Below are 27,407 nucleotides of genomic sequence, written 5' to 3'. Positions count from 1 at the left end.
GAGAACCGCTCCAAAAACGGGAGCTGCCCCTGGAAAATTCTTTAGCCTTATTTGTTCAACCCAGCAAGGATTTACAGAGCACCTACTATGTGCCAGACGAGCCGAATGCCAGGTCCTGGAGGCCCAGGGGGCAGGATCCTGTTTCAAAGAAGCCAGATTAAAAAAAAAAAAATGTTTATGAGACAGCTGGGGAAATGTAAACCCAGACTGGATGACATTGGATGGAATTCAGCAATGTGTTTCTTTCTTTCTTTCTTTCTTTCTTTCTTTCTTTCTTTCTTTCTTTCTTTTTCTTTTTGCAGCGCATTGTAGTTTCGTGGTTGTGTTTTGAAAAGGAATCCTCATCTTTTGAGAGCCTCAAATCAGCGTGTTTGCAGATGAAATGATCCAATGTCGGGGATTTGCTTCAAAGTCATGGCAGTCTCTAAGACGACAATGATTCCCCGGGACCAGCTTATTAAAAGCAAAAAAAAATCCAGTGGCAGAGGGGACGTGGGGGACCTGGATGAGATCTGTGAAGCCTCGGTGGGTGCTGTGTGGGATGTGAGTTTTGCAAGGTTGCAATCCCTTAACTAAGTGGGTAATGGCACACCTTGCATGAGCGAAGCCCTAAGGAGAAGGTGGGGAGCAGGATCTGGGTCACAGGTCACGGGGTCGTCTGGTCTTGATGCTAACCGGTGGGAAAGCAGCAGCTTTTCATCTTTTTTTTAGCTATGAGAACCCCAGGCCCGTGGAGGTCCATGGGGGTCCCCGAAGGCAGAGCTGATGCTGACCTGTACCCCCATCTGGACAACGGATGGCCCTGATCCTCTCTGCTCAGAAATGCCCAGTGCGACGGACGGATGTGTGTGTCCCAACCGCCCCCCCAAGCAGGTCCACAAGGTGAAACCTCACCCCCAGCGGGATGGTGTGAGAAGGTGGGGCTTTGGGGAGGCGACTGGGGGATGGGGGCGGAGCCCTCATGAATGGGATCAGTGCCCTGATGAAAGCGACCCCACGGAGCTCCCTGCGGGCTTGCACCGTATGATGACATCCGGGTCATCGGCCACTGAATCGGCTGGCCCCTTGACCTGGGACGTCCCAGTCTCCGGAACTGTGAGAAATACATCTGCGTTGTCTCTGAGCCGGTCCTACCGGGGCTTTCTGTCCTAGGAGCCCAAACCCACCAAGACATGCAGCGTGACGAGCTCTGGGCCACATTCTTCATGCTCGCAACCTCCCGATGGGGCCCGCCGTGCACAAAGCGGCCCAGTGAGAGAACACACCCGCCTTCCCAGCCCTGGCTTCCAGATGGTGCCGGCCTGGCCTCCAGGTTTCCACCGTGGGGAAGGGATGGCCTCCCCGCCCTCTGGAGTCCTCGAGACCCGCCTGTTCCAGGCTCTGGCCTGGTGGCGGAGAGGGGAATGCTTTTTCCCCGCCTTCCTCCGGGCTCCGTGACACAGGCACCTGGGTCACAGATGTGTCCCGCAGGGAGACAAAGGTGGCGATGACCTAACCACCCCCACAGCGGGCAGTTCCTTCAAAAGGCGTGAGTCCCCAGCTCTTTCGGAAAGCAGCTCGGCGGAGCGTATCAGGGGCCTGGAAAGGTGGACGCTTCCCTCTCCAGCGATCACGCTTCTGGGAATTTGCCCGAAGGAACTAATCCTAAAAAAAGAGAAAAGAAAGACCACACACCCAGGGATATCTACCAAGGTGACAAGTACAATAGGAAATCATTGGGTGCGACCGGTAGGTTGTCACCCTTGTAGGCATTTTAAAAATGAAGTCAGGGAGGCTCTTTATGGAAAATATGGACTCTGTAATGCCAAACAGAAAACAGAAAACACAATGGCCATTGCGGGGTGAGGGGCGCCTGTTCCGATTTCGAAAATGAAGACTGACGTCTTAAGGCGTGTTTCCTTTTTGGATGGTCCCGTGGCTTTCTGGAGGGGAAGAGAAGGACGAGTGGAAAAAACCCGGGGAGGCCCTGGAAACCCTCTGGGAGGGAGCGCCCCTCGGGACAGGGCTTTGACCTTTTCCACATCAAAAACTAGTTGACAGTTCAGACAGCCCAGCCTCTTTCCTGGAGACTGAGGCAGGCATGTTTATGTTTTCTAAAAGGTTTTAAAAGTTCTTTATGTTATTGCAAAAGCCAAGCAATGCGTGCTCGTTGTTTAAAAAAAAAAAAAAAAGCACGGAATTGTATTAAGTAAGGCTGCTTCCCGTGGCCTCCTTCTCTTCAGAGGGGGCCACCTTGAGTCCTTTCTTTCTTTTCATTTTTTTCCGTTTCCAGGGTTTTCAAACTTTTTTTTTTTTTAGCTCCCAGCCGCAGTGAAAAAATAGATTCTGCATTGTAACCCAGTATACGCGGATGCTGGCGTATAACTAAATAGAAAACTTATGCAATGCTACTTATTATAAGAAATGCCATCTGGGGTTGTCTCTTGGATGCTGTCCTTCCCCGTCCTGTCCTGTCTGTCCTGTCCTATCTCATCCCATCCCGTTCTGTTTAAAAGGCAAGGTGGCTGGTCATGACCCAGTCATATGGCTTCATGTCCCACCGCTTGGCGTGACCTTCGAGGAAGCGGGTACCATACATGTTGCCGTTCGGTGTCCATTGCCCAGCCCCACCCCACCCCCTCCCTGCTCTACAGCTTGTCTTTCCCCCTGGAGGATTTCACAGCCCGATCTCTGTAACTGGACAGACGGGGCCGGGGCCATTTTGTCCTCCTAAATGGTGGCAGAGGAGTTTCCGCACTGATTTTTCATGATGGGTTTGTCCGGCTCCCTTTTAATAGCCGTTTGCATCGTCTCCACTCTGGGCTGTGGAGGCTCCGTGGGGTGACCCATCTGTGCCCAGCCACCGGGACATCTGTGCAGCGAGTGAGTTCTCAGTGCGGATCGCCCACAGGTCTACAAGCAAGCGCCTCTCCGACATCTCCACGGCCGCCGGGATTGGCCCAGAGAGGGGCTCAGGGAGATAAGGTAGGGTCGTTTCCTCCCCACATACCCCCAACCCCGGGCGCCCTGAGTCCGATGACTCTACAGGATTTCACTTCTGTTTCGTTCTCGCGATGCTGGGAACTACCTGTGTGGGTCTGAGAAATGAGGCAGGGCTGCAGTCCGCTTCTCCTTTCTGCTTCTTCGCTTCCTCTATTGTCACTCGAGGGGACCCTCTTCAGCCCTGATGCCACAGCTGTTCCCTGCTGCTGGGGATTTCTGTCCAGGGGCCTTAGGGCCTTCGTGCTCTACTGCCTTGGCTTGTCAGCTCCCAGGCGGGACAAGTTGGCTCCCTGCACAGAGGCGCACGATTTGGAATGGGCGGGGGCTTGGCTGCAGTGAATTAGAGTGAGGATTCGAGCAGTTCACATTAGAATTTATTCGTAGTCCTACCTTAGGTTCAAATCCCAGTTCTGACACCAGTGGCAAAAACCTTGAGTCTTGATTGCTTCCTCATTTATAGCATTTTAGAGAGGGGACAGCCAGTGCAAAGGCCCCGAGGCAGGGCTGTGCTAGAACAGCAGGGAGGCCTATTTGGCCGGAGCAGAGTGAGGTCGAGGGTGTCTGGAAATTGAGGGCAGAGAAGAACAGAGCTCAGATCGTATAGCATTCTGGAGGCCTTAGGGAGGGTCCTGACAGCACTCTGGATTGTGGGGAAACTGAGTCAGGAGCTCAGGTAGGGGGTGTTTGGTGATCTGTGTCCAGAGTTCATTTGTTTGAGTGGGACCATTTTCTTATCACGGAGCTGTGTCTGAGGCCAGCGGATCAAAACTGATTCGAGAACAAGGGGAGGCACTCTCATGGGACTTGTGGGGTTTTTGTTTTGTTTTGTTTTAAAATTTTTTTTTAATGCTTATTTATTTTTGAGAGACAGAGAGAGACAGAGCACGAGCAGGGGAGGGGCAGAGAGACAGGCAGACACAGAATCCAAAGCGGGCTCCAGGCTCTGAGCTGGCAGCACAGAGCCCGACGCGGGGCTCGAACTCACAGACCGCGAGATCATGACCTGAGCCGAAGCTGACCGCTCAACCGACTGAGCCACCCGGGCGCCCCATGTGGGTTTTTGTGTTTGCTGGAAGGGGCGCTTAAGAACAATAGCAGGTCGGTAATAGCAGCTCTGAACCCCCCGAAGCCTTCCTTTGTGCCGGCACCTTGCCACGCTGCTTCCCTTCGTGACTTCTTCTCACTGTCATGGCCACAGTGGCAGCTGGCAGGACAGCTGAGAGAGCGGGGGAGTCTGCAGGGAGGGGCCGGCTGAGGTCTTGCTCCTGGGAAGGAGCCAACAAGGAAACTTTGGCCCAGGCCTCGTGCCGGACCCAAGGCATCACCACTGCTCCGTTTCCTCAAACCGCCCACCAGCCCCCCCAACCCACCCCTGAGCCCTGGTCAGACCCTCTGGAGGTGGGGCAATTCCAGGCTTCCCCGGACCCACAAGCCCAGCCCCCGGCCTGCCCGTCTCCTTCTGGCCGGAGGGGAAACCAGCCTTGAACCAAGTTCTGCAGTTGAGGTCAGGCGCCCTGGAGCTGATGGACGAAAACTCGCGTTCAGGTTCAAATTCCACAAAACGCAGAAAGAGCCCAGCGATGGTGAAAGTCGCAGACAAGGACGTCCCTTTGAAAGCCAGGTGGGGAGCCGTGGACAGACACATCCACTGCGTAGCTCTGGACCGGAGGCCGGCGGAGGGGGCGGGGGCGGGCCGTGCAGGGGTGAGTGGAAGATAAATCCCAGAATCCCATTTATTTGACACATGGTCACATGGTGCACGCACAGCAGAGCTTTCAGTGGAAACAGAGACAACTCTATGAGCAAGTATTACCATTTCCACTTGATACAGGTGACAGCTGAGGCCCAGAGAGGTTAAGCGAGTTGCCAAAGGCCACCCAGCTGGTCACGGTGGCAGTGGCGTTTGAAACCCAGGCTGCCTGGCTCCGTGCCTGTGTTTAGCCCCCATGTTGTGGAGAGCTTCTTGGAGCTTAGAGCCTTCCGGATCACTGAGAGCTTTCAGGCTAGGGCCTCAGAGCCTTTCCCCCCAGTATATTCTCCTACAGAGCCCCAACCCACAAAAGAGAAATAGGCAGGTCTGTATGAGCGGAAGCCAGCCCGTGCCCTCTCCAGTGTGAAAAAGTTCTGCCAACTTCCTCCAGCCCAGCCCAAGTCCCCCTGCCTGTTCTTCCCGCACCATGGGCACCCACGGAAGCCCTGTGCCTCTTACGCCTCTGTCTCCACAGGTGGCCCAGATGCTGGAACCTCTCCGGACCTCAGTCTCCCCATCTCGAGAATATGAGGGTTTTTGCAAGGAGACAATGAGATGACGAATGTATGAGAGCTTTGCCCAGGGCCTTGCAGCCAGCGGGGGCACAGTTGGTGTTTCCCATCACCACCACCACCACCACCACGGGCAAGCTTCTGGTCCCCTGGCCCCATTTCCCCATCTGCGTGTCTCAGCAGACTCGCTACTCCAAAGGGCTTCTTCAAGGATGAGTCATGTGATGTGTGCAGCAACCATGTTTTGAAAATGGAAAAGGTGTTATGGAAACATTAGTTACCAGAACTTGTTGTTATGAATAGCACAAACCAGCCAGTGGAGGCTATTTCTGGCTACCGAATTCCTTCTTTGAAGATGAGCTTTTTTAAACAAGCAATTTGTATGTGTCCTGTAAATATCAGAAAAATGGCCGGGAACAAAAGGAGACAAAGAATCCCTCCTCAGAGGCTCCCGTTGGCGGTGTTCTTTATCCCTGAGAAAGTGTCAAGGCATTTTCCCAGGGTGTGTGTGTGTGTGTGTGTGTGTGTGTGTGTGTATCTTTTCCCCCCTCTTTTAACAACAACAAAAAAATGGGATCGTTCTCTGCATTCTCCAAGCAGCTCGTTCTCTCCTGGCTGCTGTCATTTCTGATGTCTCAGAGCACAGCCCGAGGGCGGCTCTCCCTTTCTGTCTGCCCGTGTGATTCCGGGGTATCGGCGCATGTGTCTTCACGGCCCGGATCTCGTGCCGAGACTTTTTGGGTTGAGCACAACAGCGGACTCTTCAGTGGGAACAGAAACAACCACAGATGTCATGAAAAGCCATGTGGCCCCCTTTGGCTGTGTCCTAACAGGGCATAGGTGAGTCCCTGCTTTACTTTTTTTTTTTTAATTGAAATAAAATGCACACAATACAGAATTTAAGATTTCAACTATTTAATTTTTTTCCTTTTTTTACAAAATGTTTATGTATTTATGTTTTTGGGGGGGGGCGGTTAGCGCACAAGTGAGGGAGAGGCAGAGAGAGAGAGGGAGACACAGAATCTGAAGTCAGCAGAGCCTGATTCGGGGCTCGAACCCATGAACTGTGAGATCATGACCTGAGCTGATGTCAGACATTCAACTGACCGAGCCACCCAGGTGCCCCCCATTTTTTTTTTTTCAGAGAGAGAGTGCAAGTGAAGGAGAGGTGCAGGGGGATGGCCCTGGCATCACGACCTGAGCCAAAATCAAGAGTTGGATGTTCAACTGACTGAGCCACCCAGGAGCCCTAGTGTTTCAACTATTTTAAACTCTACGATTTCGTGGCATTCAGTACATCAAAATAGTGTGACCATCACCACAACCAGCTTCCAGAACATGTGTAGACAAACCCCATACTCATTAGAAGTCGCTCCCCACTCCTCCCAGCCCCAGGCCCCCACGAATCAGCCTTCTGCCACTGTAGATTTGCCTATTCTCGAAATAACCTACAAATGGAATCCTATGATATGGGACCTCGTGTGTCAGTCTTCTTTCAATGAGCACAATGTTTTCTTTTCTTTTTTTTTAATTTTTTTAACGTTTATTTATTTTTGAGACAGAGCGTGAACAGGGGAGGGGCAGAGAGAGAGGGAGACATAGAATCTGAAACAGGCTTCAGGCTCTGAGCTGTCAGCACAGAGCCTGACGCGGGGCTCGAACTCACAGACCGTGAGATCATGACCTGAGCCGAAGTCGGACGCTTAACCAACTGAGCCACCCAGGCGCCCCGAGCACAATGTTTTCAAGGGTCACCCACATTGTAGCGTGGGCCTGTGCTTTCTTCCACTGTGTGCCCGAACGGTATTCCGTCGTGTGGATGCACAATGTCTCATTCACCCACTTATCAGTTGGTGGACATTTGGTCATTTCCACATTCTGACGGGGGGTGAATATTGCTGATAAGAACATTCCTCTGTACCTTTTTGTTTGAATGCCTGGTTTCAATCATTCTGTGTATATATTTGGGGCCGGAACAGCAGCTGCGGTGTTTTACATGGCCCCCAGCAACGTGTGAGAGTTTCAATTTCTTGACGTCCCTCCCAAGCCTTGTTATTTTCCATTGAAAAAAAAAAGAAAAAAAATTTTTTATGGCCACCACAGCGGGTACGAAGCGGTATCTCATTGTGGTTTTGATTTGCATTTGCCCGATGACTAACGATGTGGAGCATTTTTTTTTTTTTATCTGATTCTTGGCCGCTCGTGTATCTTCTTTGCAGAAATGTCTACTCAGGCAAAGGTGCCTACTTTTACTATAACTTACTTTTAGGTTTCATGGGGAAATGTGCATGACGGTAAAATGTACCCTTTTAACCATTTCTTAGCATACAGTTCAGTGGCACAAAGTGCTCACAGTGTTGGGCAACTGTTAGCACCAACCAGCTCCAGAATGTTAAAAAAAAGACTCTTTTAAAAAGGCACCGAGATTCCCCCCAGCCCCCCGAAAGGCACAGCCCTGCCCCGTTATCAACGGTCCGCCCCAGAGTGGGACATATCACTTGCTTGAAAAGGCAGCTGAGATTTTGAAAGACATCACACCGATCTGTACCTCAGTTTGGGGAGTCTTGCCGCCTGTGATGGTTGTTAGCCTCAATGTCAGGTTGGCTAGGCCATAGTGGCCGGTAATTCAAGTACACACTAATCTAGGTCTTGCTGTGAAGGTATTTTTGGAAGGGGTTAACTTCTACAACACGTTTTTGTTGTTTTTTTTTTTTTAGAGGGAAGCGCAGGTTAGTTTATTTTTCTGTACATTTCTCATTTTCTTTATTATTTTGCATTATGTTACAGTATTGTAATCATTTTTATATGAATATTTTTGGGTCGTGGAATGAATCATCCGAGTTTCCATTATTTCTTGTGGGGAAATTCACTTTGATAGACAAGTGCTTTGGATTACAAGCGTGTTTCAGGAATGAATTATGCTCGCAATCCAAAGTCTTACTGTACTTGAAACAGTGCAATGAGTGAATCATGTTCCATACAACAAGTTTTAAGTAAAGGAGATTATTTTGGTAACTTGGGCCTCATCCAATCAGTTAAAAGGCCTTAAGAGCAAAACTTAAGTTTTCTGGAGAAAGGATTACACCTGTGGACCAAAGCTTCTACTCCTGCCTGAGGGCTTCACCTCTCTCTCTCTCTCTCTCCACATTCATTCATCCTATTCTATCTACCTGCCTACATACCTATCCATCCTATCTATCTGCCTATCTGCCTCCCTATCTATCTTATCCTATCCTATCCTTCCATCCATCCTATCCTTCCTACCTACCTACCTACTTTTCCATCCCATCTATCTGTCCATCCTATCTACCTACCTACCTATCTATTCCTTCCTTCCTTCCTTCCTTCCTTCCTTCCTTCCTTCCTTCCTTCCTTCCTTCCTTCCCATCCCGTCTATCTACCTACCTACCTATGCTATCTATCTATCTATCTATCTATCATCTATCACTGTTTATCCGTCCATCAACCACACCCACCCATCCTATCTGTCTGTCTGTCCATCTAGCCTATCCTTTCCTTCCTTCCTACCTACCTACTTATCCATCCCATCTATCTATCTGTCCATCCTATCTATCTATTCCTTCCTTCCTTCCTTCCTTCCTTCCTTCCTTCCTTCCTTCCTTCCTTCCCATCCTATCTATCTATCCATCCATCCATCCATCTAGCATCTCCTTCCAGTACTGTTTCTCTGAGAGAACTCTGACTGATATACTACACGAATGTCTTTCCATTTCATTTAGGTCTTTAATTTCTTCAACAGTATTTTGTAGTTTTCACCGTATAAGTCAGACTTTCTTAAATTATTTTCTGATTTTCATTGTTGTGTCATTCCTTACTAGTGTACAGAAATGCAACTGATTTTTGTATGTTGATCTGGTACCCTGCCACCTCGCTGACCTTGTTGATTCGCACTGATGATGTTTTGTGGATTCCTTAAGATGTTCTCTGTGTAAGATCATGTTGTCTGTGAACTGAGATAGTTCCTACTTCTTCCTTTCCATTCTGGATGCTTTTTACTTCTTTTTCTCGTGTTATTGTCTTGGCTAGCACTTCTGGTACAATGTTGAGTAGAAGTGGCAAAAGTGCTTGTTCCTGATCTGGGGGGGGGGGGGGGAACATCCAGTCTTTCACCATGGAGGATGTTGGTCACAGTAGATGCTCTTTATCAGGTTGTGGAATGTTTCCTTCTGTTTCTACCCTGTTGAGTATTTTTCTCATGAAAAGATGTTGGAGTTTTGTCAAATGCTTTTTCTGTGTCTATTGAGATGATCGTGTGTCTGGGTTACTTTCCTTCGCTTCTCAGAAGCACTGGGTTAGAAATTCAATCTCTATGGTTTCTTGGGGATTGAAAAAAAGAGTCACAGTTTTACAGCTCTCCCCATAAATAATCGCTAGCTCACAGGCGCAGTTAAGTGTTTAGGACATCTGAAAAAAAAAACCAAACAAACAAAGCCAGCTCCCGTGATACTCAGCTGTTGAAGGAGAAAAAGGAATGACGTGGTAGCATTGAGTAAAAGACAGAAGTAATTCAGATGTGCGATTACTTTTCCCTCTGCAGAAAAAGAAGGAAAGAAAGAGGTGGGGGATAGGGGAAAGGAAAGGAAAGGAGAGGAGAGGAGAGGAGAGGAGAGGAGAGGAGAGGGGAGGGGAGGGGAGGGGACGGGGAAAGCATTCACACAGGCTGTTTCTTGAACATTTTGCTCTGACAGAGTTTCTGTAGGGCTTGTATCTTGCTAGTGACAGTCCGTGATACTCTGGTTTTATGTCAGGACAACATGCCTCTTTGCCCACCTTGAAAATGGAGAATGGCAGAGGCTGGGCTTATTCCAGCTTCCTCAATAGTTTTAAAATAAAAGATTGGCCTCACTAATAACCTTTCCCTGGCGATTACTCACAGTTGGGAGGACTTTGAAATCCCCTCCCCCAACTGAGTAATACCTTTCATGGCTGGTAGTGGCTGGGTCCATATGGTAAAAGGTGGTGAGAGCTTTGAACAGGGGCAGAGAGGACAGTTGGCTCTGGGGCTTTGGACAAGTCATTCTACCTGTCTGGGTCTCAGTGTCTCTGAGGATCCCATCACCGGGAGAGTCTTAGGATCCAGTAGGATCCAGATCTATGAATCCCTGGAGGGACTCAGAGGCTCTCCGCCCAAGTGGCATTTCTCTAGATGGCCGCATCAGGGTTCCTCCCATTTCCAAGGCTGTGTACTCTGAAAGCCACACAAGCTCCTTAATGGCTTGTAATGACTTCTCCCAGAACCCTGCTGGATCAGGGCTGCGGTTACGACCTTAGCAGGCAAATGGGGCTCTTAGTGGATAGGCAGGCAGCACCCATTTAGGGGCAGAGGACTGAGTGGATGTTGAAACAGGAGATATTGATTTGCAGATTCTAGGGGCAGGGGCACCTGGGTGTTGCAGGCCATGATCTCATGGTTCATGAGTCTGAGCCCCAGATGGGCCTCCCTGCTGTCAGCACAGAGCCCACTTCAGATCCTCTGTCTTCCTCTTCTTGCTCACGCACATGCTCTCTCTCTCTCTCTCAAAAATAAATTTCAAGATTAAAAAAAAAAGAGAGAGAGAGAGAGAGAGAGAGAGATTTTAGTGATGGAACAAGAAAGTACCTAGGGGGCGTGGACCTCCCTGGGGACATAGAAGGTGATAAGACAGGACATTGGTTTCATTTAACACCTAACCTGTACTAAACCCTTTGCTTGCAAGATCTCAATGCATTCTTAGATATATGCGACAGGTACTGTGAATGTCTATTTTACAGACAGGAAACTGAGGCCCAGAGTGGGTGACTTTTCCAAAGGCACACCGTGTATCTCGGGCCATCCGGATGCGTCTGAAGGTACTGAACTCAGTTACGGGTAGAGTAAGGGCTGCTCTACTGAGAGCAGGGAACCCTGAACCTGGGACTCAGAAGTTGGTGGGCCACGTTGTCTGAGGGTGGGAGGGGTTAGGAATGCCAGAGATGGGGGACCTAGGGGAATGGGGAGAGCAGGATGCGGAAATCAGGAGGGGAGGGGGATCGACGTGCAGGGGCAGAATCCGCAGTGGGGGAAGGGGGACAGGATGGGGAGACTGCCCCCCCCCCCCAGGTCATCGCGAGGAGCCTCGGCAGAACCTAGGGGATCCAGGGAGTGAGCGGGGTCGGGGTGCACTCTGGGGATGTTCCGCGGGACGGAAGGGACGGGCAGAACACGGAGGGGGGGGGGGACAGCCTCGGGCACGTTCCAGGCCGCACTGGGCGGGGTGGGTCCGCGCGCGGGCTGAAGGGGGAGCCGGAAGCCTGAGCCGCCCCGCCCCGGCCCCGCCCCCGGCCCCGCCCCCGGCCCGGCCCGGCCCCGCCCCACCCCGGCCCGGCCGCCCGCCTGCGCGGCTCGCTCAGACCTCCCGGCTCGACTGGCTGCGCGGGCGGCGGTGAGTGTGGCGCGGGCGCGGGCGCGGACGCGGACGCGGGCGGGGGACGCGGGCGGGGGGCGCGGCGGCCCGGGAGGGAGCGGGGCTCGGCGGCGCGAGCACTGGTCCGGGGCTCGGGAGCAGCCGCGGCCGGGAGACCCGGGGCATCGCGCCGGTCGCGGGGCGGCGGGGGCTCCGGCGGGCCCCGGGGGTCGAGGCGGGGTGGAGGGCGTAGGGGACCGGCCGAGATCTGGCGCGCGGGGCCCGCCCGGGGCCGGGTGTCCAGCCTCCCGGCGCTTGTCCCGGCCGTGGGACAGGCCGGGTTCCGTCCCTGCCCCGACGAGTGGGCCCAGCGCCAGCGCTGGGGTCGTCCGAAACAATTTCCGGACGCCGGTCCCGTAAGTCGGCTTTTAGGGGCCGCGGCATCGGCGCTTTTTGCCTCTGCCACCGTCAGCGCGTGCCTTTGTGGACACCTGGGGGCCGAGGGAGCCCCCGAGAGGCGAAAATCCGGACACAGTGAGAAGGGAGCCTTGGCCCTGGCCAAACCCCTTCCCCGCGGGTTAAGGTGGGCACCCGGTGAGCTCAGGGATGAGCCCCGACAGACCCACCTACTGGCGGTGCCCGATGCGTGCTGGTGGCTCCGGCTGGGGAACTTGTGGCGGAGGTGGACATCACCCCTCTCGACCAAGCTAGGCAGGTGGCCTCCTCCCCTCTGCTCTCCAGGTCAGTATGGATCTGGGCAGTGGTGTTGGTCAAGGTCAGGGGATGGGGAAATGGGCCCATTCTAGAAAGGCCGAGCATTCCAGGGCTCAAGCCAGTTGGACCTTCACTAGTTTTCTGATCACTTTTGTGCTTCCGATTCGTGGGGCTGATGTCATTACCTGTTGGACTGAGCTTGCTGGTTGGGAAATCCAGTTTCTGGAAGTCAAGGGCCTTCCCTTACCCCATCAGGTTAGACTGTCCCACCAGCCCTCCCCAGGGGGTACAAACCCTGGCCTTGGCCTGGGGGGCTGGTGCTGATTCAGGGGCAGCCTGGAAGGCGGGTTGGCCCTGCAGTTTCCCCGGGGGCCCTTTTTAAGCAAGGGCATGGTTTGCATGCATGATTGTATGCTTGACTGCCTCGCTTGCTTGCTTACCTTCCTGTCCCCACCCGCAGCCTTCTAGGGTGGTTCTTTTAAAGTAGGACTAACCTGGATCCCATTGTAAAGAGAGGCATGAGCTGGTATCTGGGACTCCACGACCGTGTTTGGTTTTCTCATAGTTGGATCAGACTCTGGAGAGCAGGTGACCTGTTCTACCTGCATGAAGTAACACCCATGCTGTACTTGGCTTACCGCTCAGCCAGCCTTTGTGTGGGATCAAAAAGTGCACCAGCCTCTCTAAGAAACATTAATTGTAGATCTACTAGAGAGAGGCCCGTCTTCTCTCTTTCCTGTTACTTTAAGGCATTAATAATAGATGCTTTTGTTCACGTTTGAAAAAGTATCGTTGTAATGTTTTTGCGGATTACGTGACTGGGTGATTGATCTGAAACAGGATCAATTTCTTAGGTCTCTAAAATACTAGATACTTTGGTGAGTGTACCTCCCTCTACTCCTTCAGTCTCTTTTATGGGCTGGTTGTGAAGAAACAAAGTGCCGCCCTTGCCCTTTAAAGGACTTGGAAGAAATGGCTCCTGGTCCTGAAGGATTTACGCTGTGGGTTAAAAGTGGAAACCCATGTAGGTGAAAAAGTCAGTGCTCTCTAATGCCTGGAAGGAGCTTGAGGGGAGTGGAAAGGAGGGAGGTGTGAGCAAGAGGCGGATAGCCACTGTGGGTTTAGTAGCAAAGCCAAGGCCTGAGCATATGTGGACACGTGGGGGGACATGTGGAAGCAGCAGAAGGATCTCGGCAAAGTTTCAGAGGAGGCGCAGACAAGACGAGGGTTGGGTCGGAAAAGGGGAACCACTGGGAGGGAAGGAGCCAGAAGGTATTTCCGGCCTAAGTTAATTTTCAAGGAGCTAAGCAGCACATCCTCTTGCTGTTAATTAACCACAATGCCACTGTGAGAATGGGCTGGTGCCCATCTGGGACTTAAAATTCTGCTGCCAACCATGAATCAACCCAGAGCTCCAGTGATGGTTGGAAGAGAGGAGATTCATGAGAGGGAGTCCTAGAGTCCGGGCACTGCAACTTGTGTTGTATTTGTTTTGGCTTTTATTGCAATGAAAACAGCCCAGTGGGTGAGGGGGTCCGTCTCATCAGGCAAAGAGACCCCCTTGACTCTGCATTTCTCTAGTGCGGACGTGTTTATGATGTCCTTGGTGCCCATTTGGCCTGCCATAGTCCCTTCTGAGCTCGACGGGTGTTTGCTTAACCTTAAAATTGTTACTTGAGCTCCAAGTGGTACTTTCCTGGGTCCACACAATGTCTTATTATTCGAATCTTTGTATTCTGGGCCGCCGTGATAACACTCCCTTGGCTAATGTAGTCGTCCCTGCGTGCAAGTTATTTCAGTAGAAGAACTGTGTGTGATTTCACAGGCTTTAAGATACAGACAGAGGGGCGCCTGGCTGGCTCAGCCGGTGGAGCCTGCGACTCTTGATCTCGGAGTTGTGAGTTCGAGGCCCATGTTGGGTGTAGAGATTACTTAAAAATAAAATCTTAAAAAAAAAAAATACGCAGACAGAAGAAAGGAAATATAGAGGGTATCTGCTTGGTGGTTCCCTGCTTCCCTGTAGTGGGTGGGAAATTAATTCACCAGGATCCTAAAGGCTCAAGGCACTGTGTCCTTTATGTCTTCCTTCCTTATAGGCGTTAACTTTCGAGAAAGGAACAGCTAAAGAATTTCAGCTGCTTAGTTCAGGGAACTTTAGAATTGTCAGTGTTCCTGGAATAAATTTAAGAGCTTATCATTGACTTTTGCCTTAACCTTGAGTGCAGGGAGGTTATTTGTAGAGGATGCAGTGATATTTCTGAAAGTTATGTAAAAAATAACAATATTGCAGAAAGTGTGGAAGTTAAAGAAGATCGGGGACGATCTCAGCCTGTGAACCAAACAGCTAGCCTCAGTTTACCTTGTTGCACGGCTTGGTCTGTTATCATGGAGACTGTTTTTTGTGTTTTTTTTTTTTTCTGAGGCTGTAATCAGGGTCCGTTACAATTTTGTATCCCGATGCAGTCGTGTTTGTGTTCTCGTGCCGTTTCATCAAAACTCATCATTCCTGTGGAAACTTGGGGATGTGGTTTCACCAGGAATCCAGAGGGAAGTTCCCTTCTCCCGATTGCGGGGGTGGGGGGGCGGGGAGGGAGGAGAAGCCCACCTCCCCAGTGGAAGGATTTTTCCATCCCGCGAATCACTGTAATTTGTACTTATGCCATATTTGAACCTGGCCTTCAGATTGTAGTATCTTTATCTTTGATTTGTGGGACGTGTCCCCCCGTAGAAACAGACTGAGTCCAGATGATGGCAGTTGAAAATATTTCTCTGAAATCTTTCCTACGAGCCTGAATTTGTTTGAGGTCATATAGCCTAAGAACTGTCGTACAGGGTTCTCGCTTCGTCTTCCGAAGAAGGCAGGAGATCCCGTTTTCTCCTTTTGTCGAAATTCCTCCCCTGTGGTAATTTAGAGTTTAGGAAGTCCCGTTCGCCTTGGACATTTTTTCCGGAACCGTAGGCAGGTTAAATTCCGTTCTAACAAAACCGGCCTTTTGCAGAATCTGTGTATTTTCAAGACTGCTAACTAGTCTCAGTTTAAGAATTTGGAGCACTATTCGATTCACTACATGTACGAGTCCGGTAGTTCCTTAGAGTTTTTATAATCAGGTTTCACTTAATGTTTGCATTCTTGTTAGAGAACATTTTTCTCCAGAGATGGCAAAAGACCCGATCTTTTTGGACTTGCCAGCTGGCTCTCCACCTGTGTACCAACAGGGGCTGTTTTCTTAGATGTCCGTCCTGACATGAGTGCCCCCCGCTTTTATTTTCTGGCTTAAGGAATTCTGCCCCCCCCCCCCCCATCATTTCAGTGTTGCGAATATTCCAATCGGAGCTGGTCTCTGGGTTCCTTTTCTGGGGCTGGACGGTGGGGACAGGCTGTAGAATTGAATAATCTTCCTTTTCTCTCCTTGAAAGAACTGATTTTAGAAGGAGGATTCGGTTGGTGATTAAAAAAAAAACCAAACTGCTTTATCTTCTCCCTGAAGGCCTTGCCCTTTTCCGTGTTGATCTGATGTATTTTTAGAAGAGTTTATCGCCCACATGTGTTTAAAACCGCTTTGTGAGAGTTTGGAAATCTGATGTTTTAAGGGATGGGTACAGACGTGTGGCCAGGCGTCCTTGTACATACAGCTGAGGGGTTTTGGAGAGTCCCCAAACCTCGGGGTCTGGACATTTGCTTACATTTGGGCATCTCTCTGTCTACCTCCCTCCCTCTGTCTTTTCTCTTTCCTCCTTTTGCCTTCTTTCTTTCTTCTTTCTTTCTTTCTTTCTTTCTTTCTTTCTTTCTCCCTCTCCTCTCCTCTCCTCTCCCTCTCCCTCTCCCTCTCCCTCTCCCTCTCCCTCTCCCTCTCCCTCTCTCTCCCCCCTCCCCTTCCTTCCCTCCCTCCCTCTCTCTCCTTCCTTCCTTCCCTTCCCTTCCCTTCCCTTCCCTTCCCTTCCCTTCCCTTCCCTTCCCTTCCCTTCCCTTCCCTTCCCTCCTCTCTCCCTCTCCCTCTCTTCTCTCCCACCCCCTTCCTTTCTTCTTTTTTTTTTTTTCTTTTCCTCTTTCTCTTTCTTTCCTTTCTCCTCCCCATTTAGAAATATTAGAAACCCTGGTCACAGAAACCGGCTCCATGTAACGTTTTGCATTTCACCAAAATACACTTTAAAAAATTACTTTCGGGGCGCCTGGGTGGCGCAGTCGGTTAAGCGTCCGACTTCAGCCAGGTCACGATCTCGCGGTCCGTGAGTTCGAGCCCCGCGTCGGGCTCTGGGCTGATGGCTCAGAGCCTGGAGCCTGTTTCAGATTCTGTGTCTCCCTCTCTCTCTGCCCCTCCCTGTTCATGCTCTGTCTCTCTCTGTCCCAAAAATAAATAAAACGTTGAAAAAAAATTTTAAAAATTACTTTCTTTTTTTTTTTAATTTTTTTAATGTTTATTTACTTTTGACAGAGAGAGACAGAGCAAGAGTGGGGGAGGGGCAGAGAGAGAGGGAGACACAGAATCCGAAGCAGGCTCCAGGCTCTGAGCTGTCAGCACGGAACACCATGTGGGACTCGAACTCAGGGACCGTGAGATCATGACCTGAGCCAAAGCTGGACGCTCAACCGACTGAGCCACCCAGGCGCCCCCCCAAAATTACTTTCTTTAAAAAAGAACACACAGAACCCTTTTTTAAAAAAAAAACTTGTTTTTTAAAATTTGAATTGAATGCCTTTGGGCAAGGCCTGCCTGCCCCAGTTCACCCTATGGTTCGGTTTTAGGCTTATAGGAGAGTTGCACTTAGTATAGGGGGTTCCCCCATTGTTTACAATGTCCTTTGTCATCCCCACAGTACCCCTGTCAAACCAAGGAAATGACATTGGTGCTTCACCATTAACAAAACTCCAGACTCTGTTTGGGGTTCACCAGTTTTCCCACTGACATTCTCTTTCTGTCCCGAGGTCCCATCCCTGGGACCCCATGCCGTTTATTCCCTTTTCTATCATCCTCTGGTCATACGGTGCCTCAGTCTTGTCTCTCTGACCTCTTGAGGCGTACCCATCAGGGATTTTGTAGAATTTCCCTCAGATTGGGTTTGTCTGGGGTTTTTCTTCTGCTCACACTGGGGTTAGTGGGGAAGAATTGGCATGGATGTGTCTCATGACCTCAGGGGGTCCTAATAACGTGACCCTTCACCACTAGACTGAGGTGGTGGTTGCCAGGTTTTTCCATTGCAAAATTCCTGTCTTTGTCTGGTGGACTGTCCCCTAAAAGCGAGATACAAAATGCAGCCCACACCCAGGAGGGTGATGGAGGGACTAAGCTCCACCCCCTGGAGGGAGGGGCGTCTGCACACACTATTTGGAATTCTTCTGGAAGGAAGACTTGTCTTTTCTTCTGTATTGAAAAAATGCACACTTCTAAAGAGCTTGCCCAATAGACTTGGCTTTCGTATGTGGAGGATACATACTGTTCTATGCATGTAAAATCTCCCTTCTACGAGGACGCAGTGTGGGCATCGCCTTCCCAAAACCCTGTGGGGACCCCGGAGAAATGTAGCACACAGCCCTTGCCCCGGAGGGGTGCAATGTGGTCCAGTTAGGGAGACGCAATCCAACTTGCAGAACGGAAGCAATTAGGACGCTGAAGGAGGGCATATGTCGCAGAGGGCTGGATTGTGTGGGATGGGCGGGGGGGGGGGGGGGGGGGAGCGAGGCTCAAGGACTTAAGAGAGCTCAGTGGGGAACGTTTCCCACCCTCTTCTCACCTTAAGTCTTGCTAAAGGCAAGGCGGATATTACCCTTAACTTTCAAAGACGGGACAGTTATAATCCCCGCTCCCCACGGTCAACTGGAATATAGCCAGAGTCGAGGAAATAAGCAAATAGGAGACTCCCGAGTAACACAGATATTTATCATCAAGACAGACGCCCAAGCGTGTTTACCTTACTCCTAGGAGGCACCTGAGGAAGGTAGTAACTCTTTCTTCCTCTGCACAGAGTTCTTACCCAGTGGGTGCTGGTTTCCCAGGCTCCAGGCTTTGGCACAGCAGGGTGGGGGGGGATGGGAGCTGCCAGCAGCCCCAGGCTGGACCTTCCACGGTGTGGGATAGCGCGGAACCTCCGCCTGCCGACCCAGGTGTGTCTTTCTTACTTTTTGCAGACTTTAAGGAAGCAGAGAGAAACGCAGAATCATTAGAAAATGGTTCAGATACTCTTGGGGGAGGGATGCTGAAAGAAGGAAGCAGCACCGGAAGTTACGGAAGTTACGAGGCTGGAGTTTTCCTTGCCTGCGGACAGGATTTGGGGAGAGGGACGCCCCCTTGGCCTGTCTGATGCTGTCTGTGCTGATGGGCCGCCGCTGCCCGCGTGGCTTCTGCTGGGGCTGGTTTCTCTTCGTGTTCTAAGTTTTGAGGCTTATTTTTAGAGACTAACTCTTTGGCAGGAGTTGAATACTTTTAGGGGGTTTTCTAGTTCCTCTTGGGCTGCTGGTTCATTAAGCAGAACCCTTACGTGTGGGGTCCCTCCCTGGAAGGTCTAGCCTGGTGCCCACCTCGCCGGGGCCCGGCTTTTTGGTGGGAAGGCCCCCGTGACCGGACCCCACGCTCCTGGCCAAGCGCTGCTCGCCTCCCCCCGGGACACAAGTCTATGTCCGCTTCTGCATGTCTAACCATGCTGTTCCCCACCCCCTGGCCTGCCCTCGCCTGTGTCCCCGAGGCCCGCCACTTGCCTTAGAATCTGGACTCAGTTTCCCCTTTGGGTCCGCTCCCCTGTCTCCCTTATGTTGCTTAACTTTGCCTCCTCAAAGGGATTCCTTAAGGCTGGTGAGGGAGGGCCCATTCTCCCTGGTCTGATATAAACCATCAGGCTTTAGAACTGGGTCAGAGCACAAAATTCAAAGAGAAGAACTTTATTCTGGTAAATAGGAGACTGTTGTATGGCTTTGGGGATGATATAGTGAATACAGCAGTCTATACGTTTTCTCACCAAATAGAGGTAATCAGAAGCTTTAATCACTCTGCAAACACTCAGGGAGGGGCTAAGGCCAGGTGCCCGCCAGCAACCTGAGACAGTTGGCGGGACAAAGGGCTGTGATGACATCATTTCGCCCACGGGTGGGAGGACCCAGGAGGCTGGCCTGGGGAGGACAGATTCTGGTTTGCAGAGGCTCTTTCTCCCCACTAAAAAAAAAAAAAAAAAGTTTTATTTTAAATTAAATTACTTAATTATAATATATTATAATTAATAAGCATATTAAACGATGTCTGTTTAATAAGTTATAATTTACTGCATTGACTTTTTTCTTGATTTGGTTTTTGATCATGCAGTATTGCTATGGCTCAGTACACAGAAGATCAGCAAAGGTGTAGGCGAAGGATTGTCCTTCCCACAGTCCACCTCCCTCCCCTGCTCACAGCCACTTTACCAGTTTCTTTCTTTTTTTTTTTCATTTTTAAAATACTTATTTATTTTTTTTTTAATTTTTTTTTTTTCAGCATTTATTTATTTTTGGGACAGAGAGAGACAGAGCATGAACGGGGGAGGGGCAGAGAGAGAGGGAGACACAGAATCGGAAACAGGCTCCAGGCTCTGAGCCATCAGCCCAGAGCCCGACGCGGGGCTCGAACTCACGGACCGCGAGATCGTGACCTGGCTGAAGTCGGACGCTTAACCGACTGCGCCACCCAGGCGCCCCCAATACTTATTTATTTTTGAAAGAGATTGTGTGCAAGCGGAGGAGGGGCAGAGAGAGAGGGAGACACAAGATCGGAAGCAGGCTCCAGGCTCTGAGCCATCAGCACAGAGCCCGACGCGGGGCTGGAACTCTAGAACCTCGAGATAGTGACCTGAGCCGAAGTCGGCTGCTCAACCAACTGAACCACCCAGGCGCCCCTTAGAGTTTCTTATATATCCTTTCGGAGACATTTTATGCATGTTATACAAGGAGATATATGTATATATCCTTCTTCTGTGTACCCAAATGATGGTCTGTTTGGACTTTCTTTAATGTAGTGATCTATCAAAAAGATGCATTTCCACACATAAAACTCTTGCTTATTCTGTTTTGATGGTTACTGTACTGTTGTTCTCTTGTGCGGTTGGCCCATCACCGATGTGCACCGTCTCCTGCTGATGGAGAGTTAGGTGGTTTCTAGCCACGTTGCAGTGAATGCCCCTGTGGGCTCATCATTTGTCTCTTCGCCCACGCGTGAGACATCTCTCCCCTGCATGCCTAGAGGAGGAACTGTTGGGTCGAAGCGTTCGTTCGTGCATGTTACAGTTTGATAGGTGCCTCCGTTGCACATCTACAGAAAAAGTTGCAAAGCGTTCAGGAGTCGCATACACCCCGTTCAGTTCCCCCCGTTGTAAGATAGACATCGCACGGCATCAGGGTGTATTTGTCACGAGTAAGAAACTGACATTGGTGTGCCTTGCTCTTAGCCAACTCCAGACTATTTGAATTCAGAGGAGGAACTTTCTTCTACTGGATTCTGTTCCGGGATCCAGTCCAGGATCCTGCATTGTATTTAGTTGTTAGGTCTCATTCTCTGGTCTGTGACAGTTTCTCGGACTTAGTTTCTGCGACCTTGAGGCAGTTTGTGAAGGAGTACTGTCCTGGTCCTCTGTAGAAAGTCTGGGTTTTCTGATGTTTTCTCCTGACGAGCCTGGGTCAAGGGTCTGGGGGAGGAAGACCACAGAACTGATGGGCGCTTGTCACCCCATCCTGCCAGCAGGCGCGTGATGTCCACAGGACTTCTCACCGATACTAGGCTTGACTGTCTGTCTCTGCCCCATTTTAACTGCGTCTCCTGGAGCGAGATGAGCATCTTTTCGTGTGTGAATACCCCCAGGGGGGTTGTCCAGGGTGGGTGGGCCAGGATCAGCTTGAAGGGTATGGGGTTAAGGAGTGGGTGTAGACCCAAGTCCCTGGGGATCTTCTGGGGGACGGCTGGTGGGGAAAGAGCAGCCCCTGAAGGAGACAGAGGTGCAGGCCTCGGCCAGATGAGGAAAGCCCTCCAGCCTGGGAAGAGGAGGACAGGAAGTGGGAAGCGGGCTTAGTGGGGTTGTGGCTGAGGGAGGAGTGAGGCCGGGGCAGGGGGGTGGAGAGGAGGCGGGGGCTGTACCCGGGCACTTAGAAGAGAAGCAGGGGGACGGAGGGTCCGAGCACCCAGGCAAAGGGAAGAGAGGTGTTCATTTTGACATGTTGATAAGGAAAGATTTGAGGGGAGAGCAGAGTCCCCGGGGAGATGGCCGGGCATGCAGACGCCAGGGTGGCCACGCTCAGAGGGTTAAATGAAGTTGAGCCAGAGAAGTCCTCCTTCGGAACTGAGGGCAGGTGGACCTACGCCTGGGAGTTCGGATGGGAGGTTCAAGGAGTCAGGTCAGCCGGGGGAGGGGAGTGGTCAGAGGTGCAGGGCGCCCCCACTGTGGCAAGGAGGGGAGCCCCTCGAGAATCCACAGGTGGGGAATCTGGGCCGCCCAGCTGGGAGGTGGGTGTATTCATTTCCTATGGCTGCTGCAACAAAGTACCCTAAGCTGGGGCGGGGGGCGGGGAGGGGGGTGCTGAAAGAACACAAATCCATTACCTGCCAGCTCTGGAGATCAGAAGTCCAAAATGGATGTCACTGGGTTAAAATCAAGGTGTAGCGTTCCCTCTGGAGGCTCTAGGGCACACTCCGTGCTTGCCTTTCCCAGCTTCCAGAGACACCTGCGTTTCTTGGCTCGTGGCCCCTTGCTCCTGTTCCAAAGCCAGTGGGGGAGCAGCCCCTGTCTCCTCAGGCCCTCCTGCCTCCCTCTTCTGGGAGCCTTGTCTATGCTTGAATCTTCCTGCCTTCTGGCGGTGACACGTCTGTGTCACTGTGGGCAAGCGACCCCTCCCTGTCCCTTAGTCCGCTTCCCTGTACGTCATTAGAATGAGCGCTTGTATTGTAACGGTCATGCCCAGTGCTCTGAGCACATCCGCATGCACCCCTCTGAGGGCTGGGTACTGTCAGCCCATTTTCCAGATGAGGACACCGAGGCACAGAGCGGTGAAGCAACTCACCCGAGTTCACCAAGCCTAGAAGGGGCAGAGTTGGGGGTTTGAGCCACGGGAGCTTAGTTCCAGAGTTTTCGGCTCTTACACATCCCACCTGCCTTTAAATTCCATCATCTGGATTTTCTTTTGGGCTTTTACGTTCCCCTCTCCATGCCGCACGCACCTGCTTACGTCATTCCGAGTCAGCAAGCCGGGCCGCAGTCTGTGCCGTTCCTAGTGACCCGCGGGAGATGGCTGGTGCCTCCCCACTCTTGTGAATGACCTGGGGGGTACATGCAGGCGTTTCCGGAAACCGTGTGATGGTATCTTGGGCGCGAGGCCCACTGCACCGTCTCTGAGCTCGGTGGTCGCAGCCTCAGATTCTCCACCAGGTCAGTTCCTGGTTGGAGCCTGTTATGTCCTGTACTCTTGTGCCAAGAGACCTCTGACGTCGGGCATCGTCTCTCTGTCCTCCTCCCCTGCTTCTGGACCTGCCTGTTGGTCCTCTCAGCAGAAAGGGATGGGGGTGGGAAGGGCAAATGACCCGAGACTCCTTCAGCCCCTCATCTGCCAAGAGTGCCCATCCCTTCGGTCCTCCCTGGTTATAAACGAGCCCCGAGGAGGGAGGTGCCAGCCAAGGTGTGACTTGTCCTGTCCCCACGCGTCCCCTTTCCTGTCCCCTTTCCTGTGCCCACGCGTCAGCACTAGTTGCTGACATTTATGGTCTCTTGGGGGTACAGGATGGAGCCTCTGAGTTTTCTTGACACCATGAAAAAAGGAGAGATGGTCATTTCTGGAGAGTTGATGAGTCATCATCCGGTTACCCCGTAGTGAGCATGGAGTGACAGGTGTTTCTGAGTGGGGGGTGGTGGCAGCGCGGAGCCTGCTCACGAGTCCTCCAGATGTCGGACGGGTGCTACAGTCACAGGACAAACCCCTCCCTCTCTTCGGTAACCCCAGCCAGAACCAGGAGTGGGCGTTGGCACAAACCAGGGGCACCTTCGCAGAGCAGGTCAGCCCTGACCTTCATCAGTGGCATCAGCTTCCATCAAGGAATAGAAATGAGCCCGTCTTGACGTTCAGAGACCGTGGCTTCTTTTTTTTCCTCTCTGATTCAATCTTGTTCGTGTCTGCCCGCCTCCACACTTCCTTTGCCACCCACGTCTCGACTCGATCTCCTGCCTTGACATCCCCGGGGTGCCCCGTTGAGAAACACCACCCTCCCCAGGAATCCCGGAGGAAATGAAGGGTTTCAGACCCAGTCAAATGATGCCAATTCTGGGGCGTGTTTCGTGCCACTTTGGCCAAAGCCTCATGTTAACCTTGAGCTGAACCAGGAGACCATCTGTTACCGAGGCTTGTCATTAGATAAGCATCTTCCTGCAAAAAAACGTCCTCAGCTTCCGGGTGGAGGTGTTAGGGTAAGACCCTCAATGATGTCTGCTTCCAAATGTTGATGCCGGGATGGGATCTTATTTTCCCTTTTTCCTGGATGGGTCTTATTTTCTCTCCCCATTTGTTGTTGAAGTGTCAGGATGACCACCAGCTTGTCCTGTGCTCCCCGTGTGAGCACCAGAATCCCGTATCCAGAGGAACCCCTCCATCTCAGGCGCACTGGGGTGGAGGGTCACCCCGCAGAGCACCCGTGACCTTGTGAGCCTAGTTCTAGATGCTAGGGATGCAGATTTGAAGGCATTTCAGTGCTTGCCCTTACAAGGCGCACAGACTGATCAGGAAGAGAGACCAGTAAAGAGAAGTGCTCTGTGACAAATAGAGCAGAGTGCTTCTGTGTCCCCCATTGTTCTGGGTGCTTTTCACAAGTGGATTCATTCAGGGGCACCTGGGTGGCTCGGTCGGTTGAGCGTCCGACTTCGGCTCAGATGTTGATATCATAGGTCATGAGTTCGAGCCCCACGTCCGGCTCTCTGCTGACCGCTCAGAACCGGGAGCCTGCTTCGGATTCTGTGTCTCCCCGCCTCTCGCTGCCCCTCCCCCACTCATTCTCTCGTCTCTCCCGGTCTCAAAAATAAATAAACATTAAAAAAAAAAATTTTTTTTTAAGTGGATTCATTTAATCTTCCCAAGAGCCTTAAGAAACTACCAGTGTCCCCATTTTACGGATGGGATCAATGAGGCACTAAAGTCATGCCCTGAGGCATGCCATTTGGCCAGAGGCAGTCCGGCTATAGACCCTGCACCCTTGATTTCCGCACTGTGTAGGTTTAATTCTCCCCTCGGAAGGCCAGAGATCGCTTCTTGGGGGAAGTGATGCACAAGCTGGGATGTGACAGATGGGAGGAATTTGCAGCTCATCGGGAAGGAAGGAAACCGAGGGCAGTGGAAAGAGCATGCCCAGGGCATGTCTGGGGATATCTAAGCGAGGCTGCAGACGCATAAAAATGTGCAGGGGCGCCTGGGTGGCTCAGTCGGTTGAGTGTCTGACTTTGGCTCAGGTCATGATCTCCCACTTCATGAGTTCAAGCCCCGCATGGGGCTCTGTGCTGACAGCGTGGAGCCTGCCTCAGATCCTCTGTACCCCCGCCTCTGCCCTTCCCCCCACCCATTAACAGTCACCCCTGTTTCCTCCCAGCACCCTCCTTCCAGCTCCTGGCCTGCCCTGACTTTCTGGGTCCGGATATACCTGTTCTGGGCGTTTCATGTCAATGGACTCCTACCCTACGTGGTCTTTGCGCCTGGCTTTCCCCCCCACCCCGCGGCATCGCGTTGTCGAGATTCACCCGGCGATCTCTTGGGGCCAGCTTTGCGGTGGGAAGGCCCGTCTGCCGGTCGTCTCCAGACTTCCCGGGGTCAGCCCTTACCCTTGGACTTGAGGATGCCGCGCGGACCGCGGCCGGGCTCTGCTCCGCCAACACCAAACGCGCGGCTCTGCGGGAACAGAGCGAGGAGGACCTGAAGGCCCGAAGTAGCTCCCACCAGGGTGTTCCAGAGAGTTCTGAGCCCGGTCAGGCCGAACGTTTTAGGAGCAGGAGGTCTCTCTGGGTTTGTTCCCGTGTCCCGAGGCTTCAGGACCGGTTCATTATCAGCTCAGGATGTGAGGATCGCTGGGCTCGGCGGGCCTGGCTTCTCTCCAGGATGCTGAGGGCCTTTTCCTTCTCTTTCAACAGAGCAGGTATTAAAGAGCCGAGGCCGAGCTGCTCTGAGACTCCTCGGGGAAGGGGCCTTTGCCTTTCCCCGAGCGGGTGTGGAGGCAGCTGGCCGACCCGGCCCGGCCCCGTGAGGTCCCGTACATATGAAGCTGCAGAACAACACTGTATCTTGGGGAGGTTCTGACCTCTTCCCATCACAAGAAGGAAGAGCTTCTGGAGATCTGCCTTTGGCTGATATTAAGGTCCTGAACCCCGCCCCCATCCTTATTAAAGAAGCAGATCGCTTTGCATGGCAAAGTCGCCAGTGACAAAATGAGTTGGAATCCATAATAGGCAGGCCTTTTGTCGCCTCGTCCTGAGTGTGTGGTGCGAGCGCCTGCAGAAAATGCATCTTTTTACACGTGTGAGGGAGGCAGAGCATTCAAATAATGTCGCCCCCCTGTTTTTCTTTTCACGTGTCATTTGGGGGTCAGGTGTGCAAAACAAGGCTGCTGATTGTGTCTGTGTCTCCCTGGGAGGTGTTGGGTGAGGTCAGAAGCATTCCAGGGTCTAGGGGCGTCTGGGGGGGGTTCAGTCGGTTGAGCGTCCGACTTCAGATCAGGTCATGATCTGGTGTGTGAGTTCGAGCCCCACATCAGGCTCTGTGCCTGCAGCTCAGAGCCTGGAGCCTGCTTCGGATTCTGTGTCTCCCTCTCTCTCTACCCGTCTTCCGCGATTGCTGTGTCTCTCTCTCTGTCAAAAATAAACAATAATAATAATAATAATAAAGAAGTCCTCCGCAGTCTGATGGGTGCAGGTTCAAACCATAGTCCGATGCACTCTGTATGACTTTGGACAAGCAGCTTCGCCTCTGTGGGCCCCAGTTTATTTCGTGTGTGAGTTGGGATGACAACAGTAATTCCTGAGTCAGCGGGACCACGTGGGGTGACGAGTAAGGGTGTGAATTACGGAGGAGGCGGCTGCAGTACCGAGAGCCCCTTATAGTTCCCGTTACAGTTCATCGTAATGCAATGCGGTGCTGGGTGAATGCGAATTCACATCTTAGTGTGAACCTGGGGTGGGGGGGTGGGGAGTAGGTGACAGACAGCAGGTTTTGCTCAGACCAGGACCTCTGGGTTCAGAGATTCCCAAATAGGGTTCAAACAGCCTGGTTATCTGGTACCCTTAGCATCGTTCACTTGCTGGCTGGGGAAGAATCCTGCAGGTTCAAGACTCCAGTGCCGGAGGGAGTGGGCGCCAGCCAGTCCAATCCTGGTTGGCCCCTTTAGGCAGAGGGGAGGGCTCCCTGGGCTGATCACTTTCCCTCTGCCCACCTCCCTTGGTTGTGACTCACCAGATGAAACCATGAGAGGCTGGGCATAATACGGACCTAAGGGACCCCAGGACTCAGTCGGTAAAAGGTTAAAATTCATTCAGACAGTTGCATTCATGACAGCAAGGAGAGGGGAAACACATTTTGGGACTACTGAATGAATAAATGTCAGTGGTTTGGAAAACTCATTGGCCCCCAAATACCTCATTGCCCACCTCTCTCTCCCTTTCTCAGTGGGGACTTGGGGGAGTGAAAATTGGTTTGGGGGGTGGGGGAGAGGTTAAAAAAAAAAGTCTTAGATAGTACGGTGCTGTGTGGCCCTCCAAAACTCAACCCTATCCAACGAAATCTTATTTCTTAGTATTTAATTTCTCTTGTTAGGTAGAAATTAAATTATATTTAAATTCATTAATTAAATTTAAATGTAATTTAATTTTTTCCTTGGGGGTGAGGAGGGGGTTAGGCAGCTATAATGAAAACAAGATTGAGAAATCATGTTCTAAACCAGGGTTTGATGAATGAGCTACTCCCGGACTCATTCCTGTAAGCCCAGGAATAAGTATCCGTTATATACCCCTCCCTGCCCATTTAAGAGAGAATCTCTCATTGAGGAAATCCGTTGAGACTGCGAACAAGGGGAATTTTCAGCTAGGGACCCCAAAATTCCA

General features: G+C 51.7%; 1 protein-coding gene and 1 long non-coding RNA gene across 5 annotated transcripts in view; both read left to right on the top strand.

Annotated features, from left to right (window-relative positions):
- LOC115504436 overlaps nucleotides 1-11,091 on the top strand; it is a 44,111-nt gene extending 33,020 nt beyond the window's left edge. For both annotated transcript variants that reach the window (XR_004343050.1, XR_004343051.1), the window contains 5 exons: nucleotides 303-525; nucleotides 712-882; nucleotides 1,153-2,964; nucleotides 5,208-6,084; nucleotides 11,017-11,091. This is a non-coding gene — a long non-coding RNA (uncharacterized LOC115504436). The remainder of the gene's footprint in view (nucleotides 1-302; nucleotides 526-711; nucleotides 883-1,152; nucleotides 2,965-5,207; nucleotides 6,085-11,016) is intronic.
- Nucleotides 11,092-11,589: 498 nt separating this feature from the next.
- LITAF (lipopolysaccharide induced TNF factor) overlaps nucleotides 11,590-27,407 on the top strand; it is a 28,028-nt gene continuing 12,210 nt past the window's right edge. The window contains exon 1 of one of the 3 annotated variants that reach the window (XM_030301420.1): nucleotides 11,590-11,666. The gene's annotated coding sequence lies outside the window, so the exon portion shown is untranslated. Of the gene's footprint in view, nucleotides 11,667-16,557; nucleotides 16,565-25,465; nucleotides 25,670-27,407 lie in introns of those variants that run through there. The other 2 variants (XM_030301422.1, XM_030301421.2) reach the window with 2 other exon arrangements.

This window comes from Lynx canadensis, chromosome E3 (assembly GCF_007474595.2).
Source record: "Lynx canadensis isolate LIC74 chromosome E3, mLynCan4.pri.v2, whole genome shotgun sequence".
Lineage (NCBI taxonomy): Eukaryota > Metazoa > Chordata > Mammalia > Carnivora > Felidae > Lynx > Lynx canadensis.
The sequence above is the reverse complement of the archived record's forward strand: the minus strand, read 5'-3'. Positions and strand labels throughout refer to the sequence as shown.